The 14,805-nt window shown below is 40.4% G+C and overlaps 1 protein-coding gene across 3 annotated transcripts in view; it reads right to left on the reverse strand.

Moving 5' to 3' along the window:
* Positions 1-18: 18 nt before the first annotated feature.
* The window catches only part of SMPX (small muscle protein X-linked), a 44,338-nt gene continuing 29,551 nt past the window's right edge, over positions 19-14,805 (reverse strand). For 2 of the 3 annotated variants that reach the window (XM_027778935.2, XM_027778936.2), the window contains exon 5: positions 19-1,335. The gene's annotated coding sequence lies outside the window, so the exon portion shown is untranslated. The remainder of the gene's footprint in view (positions 1,336-14,805) is intronic. The other variant, XM_027778934.2, reaches the window with a different exon arrangement.

Here is a 14,805-nt window from a genome sequence, read left to right on the forward strand (position 1 = left end):
ATTGAGGGAAATCAGCCATGAGCTATAAGGATGAAGCAGGATGGTAAGCAACGTTGGTATTGTATATGGAAAGTAGAACATGTCCTTTTAATTGAGTTGCAATGAGTACAGCTCCTTTCTAATTTCCTGTACAAAGCACATGTAATAACTTAAAATAAAAAAATATTGCCAGTTAGCTTTTGTGTTATCTGATGGAGCAAATGAGAATTAAATGGATGTCATTGTTAGTAATATTCAACTTGAAATCTGTTTTCTAACCAGAATAATTATCTTTATTTTAATTGAATAAACAAGAGCCAGGCAGAGAGTTTCAGAGCATGTAGAATAGTTTCAATCAACAGTAGGAATATTATTACAAAACAGGTCCTCTAATCCATTAACAGTAAATAACACGAGCGACCAAGGAGACACAGTGCATTACATTTCTCTTAACAATAAGATCTCATTTCCAAAAATAGAATATGCATCAAACAGTCTTCATTTATGTACAGTCCATATAAAACAAGTGTCAGGGATTAATCACTGTACGAAAGGGTTGCTGTGATCATACATGATTTTTGCTCGGCACCAGTATTTCAAAGTCCCCTTTTCATTTGGGCTTTTGAAGATAGTAATCCTTCAACCTATACTCAGGGGCATGTTCCATCGAGGCTGGATGACCTGTTTATTTTAATAAAGGTTGCAGGTTTTCTGTGAGCTAGATCACATCTTGTATTTTCATTGTGCAAAGTGAAGGTGATGCATAAATATCAGAACACCAGTGCATTTTAGATTCTCAAGAAAAAGAAATACTTTGGCTCTACAACATAAGAGAAATTTAGTTAAACTCACCAGAAAGAACATCCCTTTTAATATTTTAGTTTCCTTTATTACACTTGATACATTATTCCTGTTCTATAACTAGGAGTACACTACAGGAAATTAGATGTTACATTCTTAATTTATTCTGCATTTTGTCAAATCATTTTAAAACTGTTTTGTCCATATTGATTTTTTTTCAAAAGGAAAGAAACCAAATTAATTGCAAATATTGATTATTTTTTTAAAAAAGTATTCTACTTTCACTCAAAATTCAAATTACACTATTCCCTGTTCTGAGGTCAAAATAATTCCTGAATATATACACACACATTACTAGTTGTGTTTGTTTTTTATTTCAGTGGTACTTTCTTATGTTAAACAAAACGGACAACAGAAAAGTGTTGATATAAATGTACAAAGAAGATGCTTCCTATGGGCTACCACGGAGTTAGGAAGTTCAGTCTTCATACAGATATATAAAGCATTTCAAATTATCTCCATTCATTGGAATCCATTCATTTTCTCTTGTCAGACCTGTATGACAGATACAAGACCAGAAATTAAATCATTTATCAGTGCACTCACAGGTATTTTCAGAGCACACAGAAAAATACCTGCAAGTTGTGAGGGGGAGTATATTCCCCACACCTGCAATTTTGCTTTTCACTTGTTTACACCCAACCTTGGGGAATACTGAGTGGGCGTGAAACAAATCTTTTTGATCCACTAGCTTTTTCCGCCTACACTCCAAATCTCTGTCTGATGAAATTTCATGACTCTGCTAAGAGCTCAGGGCTTTAATGCCTTCAGTTCTGTCCTCAGTACGGGTAGCCATGACTCCTACCCCATCCCATTGCCCAGCTGCCCCCGGCTGCCTGGCAGGACACAGAGGGCTCCTGGCCTGCCCCTGCCCTCGAGAGAGCAGGGTCCAACCCCACACAGACCCTGGGATTCATCCCCAGAGAAGCCCAGCACTGCTTCAGCAGGCACAGGTGGCAAATCCTGCCGTACGGCACAGCAGCGTGGCCGTGCTGCAGGTACTAGGGATGCATCAAATGTATAAAAGTTAAAACAGTATTTAATGCTACCAGTAAAGACTATTTACTGGTGTGTGTATATATATATATATATGTGTTTGTGTGTGTGTGTATATATTATTTTTAAATTATTTCTTTTTCAGCTGCTTTGATCACCCTCTTGTCTTGCTTTCTCTGTACTGCCCACTGGAGTCCTTACTGGCAGCGAGTCTCCCTTGCCTCCTGTCCAGTCTGAACAGTCCCAGGGATTTTCAGCCTCTCCTGTTTTGGTGGTGTGTCTGTTCCTGTAACTATTTTTGGCACAACTCCACTCCCCTCCTGTTTCTGCTTTAATTTTCATGACTGACCAGCACTGAAGGCAGCATTCTAGACATGGTAGCATCGTATTTTCTGTGCTGTTTGTATAAATCCAGCTGGAGTTAATTTATTTACTTATGTCAGGTGAGGTGGGGAGGCATTTAACTGCTGTCTGGGGAACAATGAGTAATTTCCGTTGACTTGTCTACAGCGACTTTTCCCTGCATAGTCACAGCTCATTCGGAGCCCATCATAGGGTCTGTTCCTGTTGTCTTTGAAGTTAAGAGACATCAGTGGTTGCTGTTGATATTGGTGGTTCCAGACAGCTCAGTACTGAGGAAAACAGGTTTTGTGATTAACTTTCAAAAGTTCAAGACACTAACTTTCTCGGCATATATGTTTATTCAGCTGAGATATAAGCATTTGAGGGGGGGGGGAATATCAAGTACCTCTGGTCTGGGTAAATTTTATTGAACTCACGAAGTTTTAACAAATGCTTGGAAAGCAGAGAAAAAGCCACAGGACAGAGAAAAAAAATGGCAATCTTCTGTATTTCATGATGTGTTATATAAAGTGAGTTTTCGCTGTGCTCCTGAAGGTATGTAGGCTGTACACATTTAAAGAAATAATGGAGGGACATTCAAAAGCCTGGAATTGCCTAGCTTTGGGAAGAAACACTTCCCTGGAGAAAAGAGGTGCTATTAAAAGAAACCCTGCACGGCTTGCACTAACTGCTCAAAAGTGTTGGCAACTTTTGAATAAACAAGCCAAAAGTTAATAGACTTGAAAAAAAGTGAGGGTGTGCCATTGCCCACAAGAAAGAGGTCATAAAACCACATGCAGTGCCAATACCGCTCTGTGGCCGTTAGCAAGCAAACAACGTAATCGTCTTGTAGCCTGATTCGGTGAGGCAATGTGCTGTTCTATTTCTGCTGAAATTTCCTTCCAGTCAGGTAATTTTAGGTACTTATCTTTCTGATCTTAAAACAAATGCCAACTTTAAGGCTGTATTTGATGGCTCCCCGGGATATGCACGCACGTGTAACCCTGTCCTATGTAATTACTGCCTGCCTACACACGCTCTCCATGTGTTTCAGTTGAGTGTTCTCCTTTCTCTTTCAAACTGTTCTTTGCCCGTTCCTGAATATCACAAGGTGACTGTTTTCCAGTGGTGGGTGGATAAAACATTGCTGGCAGTGATTAAACTCAAGCACTCAAGCCCGGGATCGGGAGAGAGAGTGTGCAGAGTGCAGCAGGCGCAGCTGAGCGTGATGTGGTCCTCGGCGGCACAAGGGTTTTCTGATCCTTCTGCTGACAGAGGCCAGCGTCAGCTTCTGCCTCCAGACACATTGTGGGTGGGTTTGTGGTGTGAAGGACAGCTACAATGTAGCATTCTGGTTTTTAGGATTGCATGATATTTTTTATCATGTAAGATAATCATGCAGATTCAGTGTCTTAGATGGTAAGGCTGTGTTTCCTGCAGGTGTCATCCTGGAAGAGACATCTGCCCTGCGTGGGAGATCCATGCTTATCTTCTCCAAGCAGTTTAGCCTTTTAGCCTTTCCTTATTTCCTGAGCTCCTCATAACACCTGTCCTGTGCTGTGCACACCGAGCACCCAGGGATCTTGGTGATAAGGGTACAAAGAAGATGGAGCCAGGCTTCCCTCAGTGGTGCCCAGTGACAGGACAGGAAACAACAGGCACAAATTGAAACACAGAGAACTTTACCTCAACAGGAAACAAAATGTCTTTGGCTGTCAGGGTGGTCAAACACTGGCACAGGCTGCCCAGAGAGGTCGTGGAGTTTCCATCCTTGGAGATATTGAAAACCCGACTGGGTATGGCCCTGAGCAATGACCCTGTCCTGAGCAGGGGTTTGGACTCCACGACCTACAGAGGTGCTCTCAAGCCTCAGCCAGTTTGTGAGTCTGGGAAGAGGCTTTGTAGGTCCCAAGGGAAGCTGTCCTCCACTCACAAAGGCCAAGGTGGATTTGTGGGCCAGGTGCAGGGTCCATGCTTGCCCCTGCTCTGCTGTGGAGCTGTCAGTGAGCTTACAAACTAAAACAACAAGCTGTTATATACTGTATTACTGTGCTGCTCATCATCCGAGTAATCTGGCTGCTGGGATCACTTTTAGCCATATGCTCTTTCTTCAAATACTCCTTTATCCTGCCTTCATTTCCTCATCGATCCCAGACCTTTGACAGCCATCTCCTGCTAAAATCAGTTTTAATATCACTTAATAAATACTTCTGTGGCCTCAGGGCAGAAAGGTCCTAACTGGCACCATATCCCATCCAGCTGAGCAAGCAGCTGTCTTCTTCCTCCTCCTGTGGCAGGGTACTCTCACTAGGCAGCGGACCCAACAAAAGATCTGCTGTCTCCAGTTCTCCCAGTCACAACTGAGACATAGCAGCTCTAGTCAAAGGAAACCCAGTCTTCTAAAAGGCCATGCACCTACAAGACTAGTTTATTAGCAGGAGGAGCAAAAGAAAAAAAAAAAATACTGTAGTGCCCAAGAGCCCTGCCATTTGCCATCCAAATGCAACCAAGTTGCCATGATGATAAACCTTGCCTCAGTGCTCAGGTGCTGAGGGAAATCAAGCCTGCTGTTCTCAAATTTTGTCTAAATCACACTGCTTGCAAGCAGTGCTATTTTAACACCTACTAATAATATTACCTTTCTCTCAGATGTACTTTCTGCTCTCTGGTTGCTTATAATTGCTACCTGAACTGCCTTTGCAGTCAGCAGACCCTCTGTTATCTCCCCGTGATGTTTCAATGCACTCAGACCTCCTTCCGTCCAGCTCCAATTCTCTCTCTCCCAGGTCCCAAAGGCAAGTTATTTTTAGAACTCAAACTCCTCCAGAGATCAATGGGAGTCTGAAAACTCAAAAATAGGTTGCTTACGGTACATTAATAATCCTCACAGTTAGGTTCCCCAGTTAGTCTTTCAGCTGCTGCAGCTTATCTACCAGAACCTCCCTTGCCACTCCAATCAACCTTATTATACTGAACAACACTGCCATTTTAAAGAAAACAGAAAAGAATGTACTTGAGAGCAAATGCTTAAATGTTGTCCTGATTAAGGATAGACATAAGCACATGCTTAGGATCTTCTTTGAATCATGGAATTAGAGGGCTTTTCAGCCCTCAAGACTTTCTCCGTTCCCTCTCTGAGAATCTGCAGGGCTGTGGTTTGCAGTCAGTGTAATGCCAGTGTTAGCTTCTGGGACAAAAAAGTCTGGGTCCCTGCGCTTTCTAACCACAGGGGAAAGCAATGGCTATGTTTATGTAAAAAAATGTTTTAATTTATGTGCTATTCAACATAGATGCAACTTCAAAAATAAAATTAAATAAATCCCAAAATCACACTTTTTCCTTCTTCAAAATTACAGTTTTTAACATTGCATCTCCCTGTTATTCCCTGAAAATATGCCCAAACTAGTTAGCAGCAAGCAGATGAACGATTTGCTCTAAAAAAAGCTCCAATAATTCCAACTGTCTGTATTTTCTGTTCTTATACAACGTGTTAGCTGAAAGAAGTTGAAACATGAAATGAATCCTGATTTTGGCTGTATCTCCATATGTGCAATAAAATGACCACATTCAGTCCTATTGTTATATAGTTAAAGACCATGTGTGAATCACCTGGGGGCTAAATACAATTTGTCTTCATTTGAACAGTTTCCAGCCTTATATACTTAACCCTAAGGTTCTGTTAAGGCAGCCTGTTTTATAAGAGCAAGGAAGGAGAAACAGTCTTATCCTATTATTTTTACAAAATTTTATTCTTTTTCTATTATTGTTTTACGATATCTTTATATCATAAATAATTCTATTTTCCCAGGGGAAAATAATTTTATTGTTGTTTTACAAAGGAGAAAACAGTCATATCCTATTAGCACTTCATAGAAAATCAGTGATTATAGCAAGTGCACCAAGGTTCAATAAATGCCTCCCACTCAACAAGCTTCCAAAGCGGACGACCACATGATGTTTACTCCTCACCAGAACCCATTTATAGATCTCTTACTCACCACTATCACATTTATACATGCAATATTTAAGAAAAGGCAGCAAGAAGCCCTCTGTTCGGGAGTGGATGGGAGGTTATAGTTGGAGAACTGTGTGTTTTCTTTACAATACTATTTAACCAAGCTGTGAAGCATGACTTAAATCATGCAAACTCTAAAGATTATAATCAACTGAAAGCATTCATTGCATACTGTGGGCATTGCACATGGACAACATGTACAGCTACTTGGGGGAAATTTTACACTGATTGGAAAAAAGTGGTAACAGGGTCAAAAAATACCTCTTCAAAAATGCAAGTGGGAAATGAAGGTAATGACTTTGTATGGAGTTAGGAGACCTAGGAAAGAGTTTTGTTCCCACAGCTCTTACATGACATCTGGCCATTCCTAGCAAATAGCACCCTGGGAATGAAAAGGGTATCAGTTTCAGTAAGGTAAGAAGGGGACAGAGGTATGAACTTCTGCTAGTCTGGAGCAGAATTATCTTAGAATTACAAGCACACTGATCTTAGACTGATCTTAGAAGGAAAACCTCGGGAAAAGGTAAATCCAGGGGCATGTCTTCTTTGATTACTCTAGTGAATTGGGAATGTGAAATAAAGCTGGACTATCTCCCTTGACTCTTTAATTCTCCCGCACATCTGCTAAAAGCTTTGTCCTTTCTGAGACAGTAACCTGGAGTGCCAAGGGATCTGTTTTAATTCGTCTGCCCTCACTTCACTTCGGTGGGCACCGCTCGCTAAGATCATCCTCTCCTGTGTAATTACTTTAATATTTATATCCTATCGGAATCACTGTCCACACAGATGGCAGAAGAAGCAGCAGGAAGTCAAATGTGCTCCAGGTTAACACATAAATATTGTGATGGGATGTCGGAGAGAGGGTTTAGGTTGCGAAGAGGAGTTCATCCTTCGACTCCCTCCCAGTGATAACTGGTTGACTAAATGAAAAAGCCTACTTTAAATTAAACAATGCTTTCTTGCATGCTTTTTGCAAATTATTTCAACACATATTTTATGTTTCTGTCAGGATAATAATAGCAACTCTTGTATATCTGAGCATCTTTCTTATATCTTTTAATATAGATTTGCTCTCATGGATATTTTCAGATCCAGGGGAGCCTGTTCTAGGTGGCCCTACCTGAGCAGAAAGGCTGGACCAGATGACCTCCAGAGCTCCCTTGCAACATCAGCCGTTCTGTGATTCAGTGAAATACTGGAAGGATTAAGTAATTTCTCTTTTTTTCTCTCTCTCTTTTTTTTGCATTTTACTTACAGTTAATTGAAATATGTGGGGAAGCAGGTAAAAATGGACATTTAGGTTGTGCATACACATACACACAGTTTCAAAACAAAAAAGGTCAGAACATTTATCCTTTAGATTTGTCTGACAAAAAATGTGGGCATAAAAGATGTCTTTTCCACTGAAATAAAAAGTATTTTTTTAATAATGAACTTTGATTATCTTCACCATGAAGAAATTATTGAAAGCCATATGCTCACTTTATCATGCATATGTTGTTCCTCAAATTAATTTACGTCTGTCTTCAGGCAGTATGATGTGGGGAACTAAGGGCAGGTTTGACCCTTTCCATTGTCCGTGGTTCAGTAGTGGACGCACAAGGGAGCTGCAATCAAGCTGTGTAACAGCATGTCTAGTCAGCCGCAACAGACCTTTTTATTTAAGACAAAAAAAACGGTCAAGTGAAAACATTCCCCATGTTACACCGTTGTCAAAATTTCTTGTTACCTACACTGATACAAAGCTTTATCAGCAAAGGAACTTGCAAAGGAGAGACAACTTAGCCCAGTGGCGCTGAAGTGGCAGCTATTGAATGGAGGTCTTTCAGATCAAGATGTTATGGCAGTAGATTTATCTCCTGCCAAATAAGGAACAAATCCGTGGCATTTTTGAAAGGTATAAATTGGATACTTAGCCAGCATAACACAATTAAGAACTGCATTGCGCTAACCTAACAGCTACCCTAACAGTTTAAGTGATAAAACAACAGATTAGATATCATCACGTGCCTGAAGCTCTTTGGAGAATTTTTGGCTCAGTGCAGTACTATTAAACTGTGCATGGTTGTTAGATTGTTCCTTTAGTTATTTGGAGATGGCAACTACTTGGGCACAGCAGCTGATTTATGCAAATGGCTCCCAGAGAGCCAATAAGCATGAACAAGAGAACACATCAACAAATTACACGTATGAGTACTATTCATGGTGAGGTTTGGGCACCAGCTCCCGCTTGGAGACAGCTGAAGCAGCAGCTTGGCTTCTTTACATTCTATACATCAGCTATTTATTAACTTTCTAAAGCAAATGACCAAGTATTGTGTAAGCACATAAATCTATCAGTACCCTGAAAGACCAATATTTCCCATTAGCTATCATCAGATTAACCACGTAACAACAGTAAAAAATCAGCTGGTCTCTAGGACAATTGTTATCCAAAAGGAGAAATTCCATTATACGTTTCTCAGGCAAGAGACTTGTTCTTCACTTATCCAGCTGCAGGCATCTTCTCACCTTGAGAAGACAACCATGCAGCTGTCTCACTCCAGGTATAAAAACATCTTGAAATTTTTCTCAGGTTAGATTTTTTTTTCTTCCCTCAAACCTCTGTCCCTGCCACGGACCAGAGAGCCAAGCAGAGGTGGCAGCTCGCAGAGGGCCCAAGCCATGTTCTGCAGGGCAAGGTCCAACATTGGGAGCATGCGGGAGTGCCTAGTTCTGTCTAGGGAACTTCAGGGTTCTGACTTCTAAGGAGAGGCTCTGAAACCCCTAAAGACCCTGGGTTCTGGTATCTCCAAACTTCCAGCTGTGGATTTGCAGTAAGGGGTCAGGCAGCCCTGCAAACCTCAGGTGGAGCTGGAGCCCTTAAAGGTCCCAGGCTCCATGTCCAGAGTCAGGAACTTCGGGGCAGCCACCACACACCTGGCAAGTCTCGAGTTTGCCATCACCTCCCAGGACACTCCCAGGAAAGCACCTAAGAGCAAAGGCTGCTGAAATACTTGGGAAAAATCATACTGAAATATTTGTATTTTTTCTAAATTATTTTGTCCTTAGAATTTCTTTATCTTGAGAAGAAAAACTCATTTTCTTTCTGAATCAAAATCAATCTTTTCCCAAAAGTTCTTAAAGAACATGAATTTTAAATTTTTATTCTCTGAAAAGACCTAATGTCCATAAAGCCATGATACTTGACATGAGTTATACTGCCTGCGTTTTTTCTTGGTAAGTGGAACCCAAATGCAGATGACCCAAATGCTATCATATGTGGGTCCTAACATTCCCAAATATTGCAACTAGCAGCAACTTCAAAAGTGAAAAAAACCCTCAGCTTTCAGCATTTCCAGTGAAAAAGAAGGAACTTCTTCCCAGAATAAATGTCTCTACTTCCTGACTAGTACTAAGTCAAAAAGTTTAGGATTTATAACGTGTTATGACCATTACACACTCCAGAGCATGGAAATGTGTTCTGAACTTTTTTATCTCCTCAATGTTATCAGTCCTTGTTTTTCTTTTGCTTGGGCATCTCTTGGCTGAGATCAGAATGCTGCCTAATGCAATATGCAATCGGCTACTAGTTATCATTTAGATGAAGTGCCTTAATGAGCAAATAATTTTAGCTCATAGTTTCACTACAGAACCATACAGAAACCATAGTTTCACTACAGATGCTGGTATAAATGTATTGTTTATAAGGTATAATAATAAACATTTTCTTAAAGTTAGGAAAGCATATCTTGAAGTTGATCGTATCTGAGTGGTTCATAAAGAGACTGAATTTTTAAGGACTGATTATGCATAACACTTCAAAATGGTATTACAAAAACCCTATACAAACTCTGGTATATTTTCTGTTATCGGTACTGCTACTGCTGCTGTGACTTTTTCTGGAGCTACCCTTAACATTTGCTCTGCGCAGTGGCTGTAACATATGTTTACCTCACATTAAATTCAAGTTTTAATTTTAATTTTCTGCTTTTCACTAACGTTTCCCCTCCAACTTCTCACAGCATAAACTGTCATCCCTATAACAAGGTCTCCCAGACCCATCTTCAATTACTTTGGGAGTGTATGAAGTCATTTGTGATTCATAATGGGAAGCAAGGACTGAGCAGTATGTACCAAATGCTGTGATTATTGATGGGGAGCTGCAGGGGCTCTTTCTACCTCTGTTAATGAGAACTATGCTGCGGTACTTACTACCTTTTAAATTACTGCTTTCTGAAGGGAAAAAAAAAAGTTCTTCCTGTGTGAACTGTCCTTCTAAGTTCATGCACGTGTGCCTATAATTATTATTCTTTGCACTTATTAGTCAATATAGGGGAAAAATGTTCTCTGAGTTCATGTTAAACTATTCTCATTCACCTACACCACCTCTGCTTTAAAAAAGTATTTGATTCCCAGTGTAGGCATCACTCAAAGGCTTGGTCCTTTTTTCAAGGTATCCTCCTGATCATATTAGCAAGTATACCCAAATAGGCTGTTAATGAAGCCAGATGACTTAAAGAGCTGAAGTAGTAAAAAATTATGGCACCAAGATTAGAAAGGGATTTCTGGCACAGTTTAGTTTTATTTCATTTTCATACCGCATAATAGCAACTCTTCAAGACAAAGGCTAACAGAGATGGTGAATCTTCAGGAATTATTTTCATATCCATCAGTAAGGAAGCCAAGGCTGAAGAGCTGATCCTGCAAAGTGCTTATTACCTCTTTCAAGGTGCTACAAATCCTATTGATTTCTCCAATGATAAGCAAAACCACTTAGCAGCTTGCAGGCACAGGGTGGAAAATAGCCAAACATATGTACAGAAGGGGCCAGGCTAAGTACTATTAGAAATAAAATAATGATTGATTCTATACAGCACAGAAAAAAAGCAGCAATAAAAATCAAGTACTAAAAGAAAAAGTCCAAAAAAGCTGTGACATTTAAAACAATGGAACATCTCTGTTGTACTGGGAGTGATGAAGGCTCTGTAAGGAAGCACTTATTGATGCAATATGAAATGCACCTGCTGCGAGTTAATTGCATGACTGGGGTTTCTCAATCAAGATGTGTCTCTGAAAGCAAAGTTTCCAGCTAGCAGAAAACATATATGGTGGTGACTGCTCTTGCCACTGAGACTCCCTACAGACAGAGCTTGGTAACCCACCACAGGGATAACTGGGGGGGGGAATGCCTCACAGGTGTCTGCCTCTAAAGTACAAGACACAAGAATTCAATGACCACTGTTGGACTGTGTAACCTGAATTAAACACAGGCAAATTAATATAAAGATAAGAACCAGAATTCCTGGATAGTTTCAAAAGTAATTTATGAGTGTGGGGGCCACAACCTTCAGGTTGGCTCATGAGCTAGCCCACCACAAGCCCTTCATCTCTGAAAAGTCAAACCCTTTCATGTCCCATGTAGGGCAGCACAAGCAGGGTCACCAAAGGTGTTTTGCACATCTCAAAACCTTGCTGCCTGCTCTCATGGCAATCCCATTCTCTCCAGTGGAAGCTTCACCCCACCAGCCTTGGACATGCCTCGGCCAAGCGCTCAGCTCAGTGACCTACAGACAGGTGCATGAGCCAACTACCACCAGGAGCTGGGCCCAGTAGCGAAAGAGGACATTTGGTGGCATCTTGTAACCTTGTAAATCCTCAGTCAGCAGCTTGGACTATAAAATTCTGTAACAATCCTAACGCCTGTGTCTATACCGGACCCATAGCATCAAGGGTCTAGAGTCACTGAAAAACAGGTGTTGGAAGTACTGCAAAATGTTATTTGTTGTCTGGGGTGGATGGGAACCTGGAAATATAACAAAACAAAGCTTCTTGTGAAATATGCTTGATTTAGTCTAAGACTTTTGGTTCTTAGAAATCGAAAATCCCCAGATGTTCTGTGCTTTTCTGTAGAAATTCAGGCCACCCAGCTTTGTTTTTCTAGAAAAATAACTGGGTTTAGGAGGCTGAAATTTGGAGAAGGGTGACATTATTTTTACTGACATTTTTATGGTAGGGCAAAGACTCTTCCATTTGAATCCTTTCAGCAGTCTTATTGCAGTCCCTTAAACAGTACAATAAAAGCCTTTGTAGGAGTGGGCTATCACCCTCAAGATCATGCTGCTTCATGCCATGTGAACTCTAGAACGTGCTGTGCTACATAATTAAATGATGAACAATAATTTTTCAAGTAAGTTGTTTTACTACACGAAAGATTCTGGAGGAAGGCACTTGCCCTGGACTTTTACATTGGCACTTCATTTGGTGCTAGCTCTCCAATCAATTATTAAAGCTTTATTCTAAATTATGTACAAAACTTTCTCATAAATCTGAATGCAACACATCACACAGCAAAATGCTGCTGCTGGAAAGGTTCTTTGATTTCACACCTGAATGTTCACATATTTTGTTATTGTCATGTTGGCTGCCACTTAATACCCCTGATAGGCTGGTATTTTCTCCAGAGACACACGTCCAGCAGTATCAACACTGCTTGGTATCTGCATGGTTTTCACGTATGGAGAAGGATTTTTAAAATTATTTTTATTTTTCGAATAAAAAATTGTAAGCAAGAGATTCTGAATTTTTATTTTGTGGGAGATGGTAGAGTTGCAGGAGCAAAGGCTGTGGAAAGTGAAATATCTGGCACACTGCTGAGTCCTATGGAGCCCACAAGTACTTGCCCTCACTAATGGCATTTCTGAAGTGCCATTGGTCTTTGTTGCCTATTGAAATCGGTGGAGTCAATGGCTTTTTCCCTTCAAAAAACAGCTGAGGAACTGAATGATAAAAAGCATTTAGTAAAACAATATTAAGTTGAAAAATGGCTTTCATAAGCATCAGTTAATCAGTTAAGACTGAACACATAGCCTAATAGTGGTTATTCATATTCAAAAGTTAAGGTAAAGGTGCCAAATTTTCTTTCCCCTATACTTAAAGTGAGGTAGGTTTCTTCAGAGAGGTAGTGGTGTGTACAAACGATGCATCGGCATTACCATGTTAGTTTTGTAACCACACATAAATTTGCAGATACGAGATGATCAGGGGAAAATTGTTATAAAATGTAGTTTTCAGGTAACACAATACAAGGTAGGCTGTACAGTATGTTAATTCATCTGCACCAACAAACACATAAACACTCTTATCTTCTATACTGCCAGATATTTCAGTTCCTACCAGACTTTAACATTGTCTGAACATTTTTATTTCATTATTCTTCAGAAGTCACATATCCTTCAGGTTGCTAGCTCTTCCATTCATTTTTCATTGCAAATACACTCCATCTCTCATTCAACTTTAATGTTTGGGGGAAAAGATCTAAGTATTAGGTGTTAACTGGTTAGACTATCTAAAGCCATGTGTTCAAACCCTGGCAAGGCAGACTTTGTCTTTCATTTGTCCCTGAAGAAAAGATGCATTTCATACTTGTTTTAGAATGGACTATGTCAAAAAAGTGTTTTATAAAACAAAGTCTGATCGTGTGTGTCCTGAAGGTAATTGAATTTTGGTGCCATTTGTACATACATAATTTGGGATTAAAGCTATGTGTATATTTATATCGTGACTCTTTAGGAATTTCAAATTGCAGGGCAATGAAACTAGAAGCCAGCAGCATCTTGGTGTACTGCAAACACAACCTTTCTTCCTTCAGTGAAGCAAAAGGGGAAAATGACAGGAGAATTATTAGGTTGGATAATTACAGGAGAAAAAGCCAAGTTTGCTTGATTTGTTGTTTGAGAATTGGCATGGGCTGAGGCTGCTGAAGTTTATTTAAAATGCAATGAGCTTTTGTACCTTAGAGTATGCCAAGACGCAGAGTGGTCCAACATTTTCTGATGGAACATTTCTCCACTGGGAAATGTTTATACTTTGAAAGTGTAACTTTCTGTGGAAACATCTTGCTTTCAGCAATTCTCCTGATGCAACACAGAACTTTGAGCATGACTGATCTGGCCAGTTTCTTATCAGCCCCTGTGCTGGCTCCCTGGCAGCCCGCCAAGAGGCTTTTACAGCTCTTTGATGGGGGCTTCCAAGAGCCGTCCTACTCAACGCTCCTAATGTCCAGAAGCTGCTGGAGACAACTAGTTTCTCAAATCAGTGAAGAAATATTCTGTTTTTAAAACTCTAAATTGCATGGTTTAAGCCCAGCTCTTCCTGCACCATTGTGGTCCAGCCGAGGGCAGGGCCCAGCCCTGCAGCGTGGCATGAACTTGGCATGTCCAGACTGGTTCCTCCGCCTCTGCCTCATCCCAGCCTCCTGCTGCATTGACCTCCACCTTCATTCAGGCGTGTTATGCAAAACACTTTAATGACGCCCTTCAAGACTCATTTTGACAACTCCAAGCCCTAAAAATTATACTGTATCAACCCCAGATTCAGAGACTGAACCATAAGAAGCTAAAAGAAAAGGAAAAAAAAAATCCAAATAGATTTTCTATTAATTTCATTTCCTTCTTGGCAATTTGACCATGAGACTTCACTTCTCTCTCTTTTTCTCTGCCCATGCAAGGGTCTTCGTAAATGTTCCACAATGAACAGGTCAGAAGCCAAGCCCCATGAAGATGCTAAGCAATATTCACACATGTAATAATAATAATTTTAAACAACTGCCCAGTCCAAAGTGATTTCTACTA

Source organism: Falco peregrinus, chromosome 4 (assembly GCF_023634155.1).
Source record: "Falco peregrinus isolate bFalPer1 chromosome 4, bFalPer1.pri, whole genome shotgun sequence".
NCBI classification, from domain to species: Eukaryota; Metazoa; Chordata; class Aves; order Falconiformes; family Falconidae; genus Falco; species Falco peregrinus.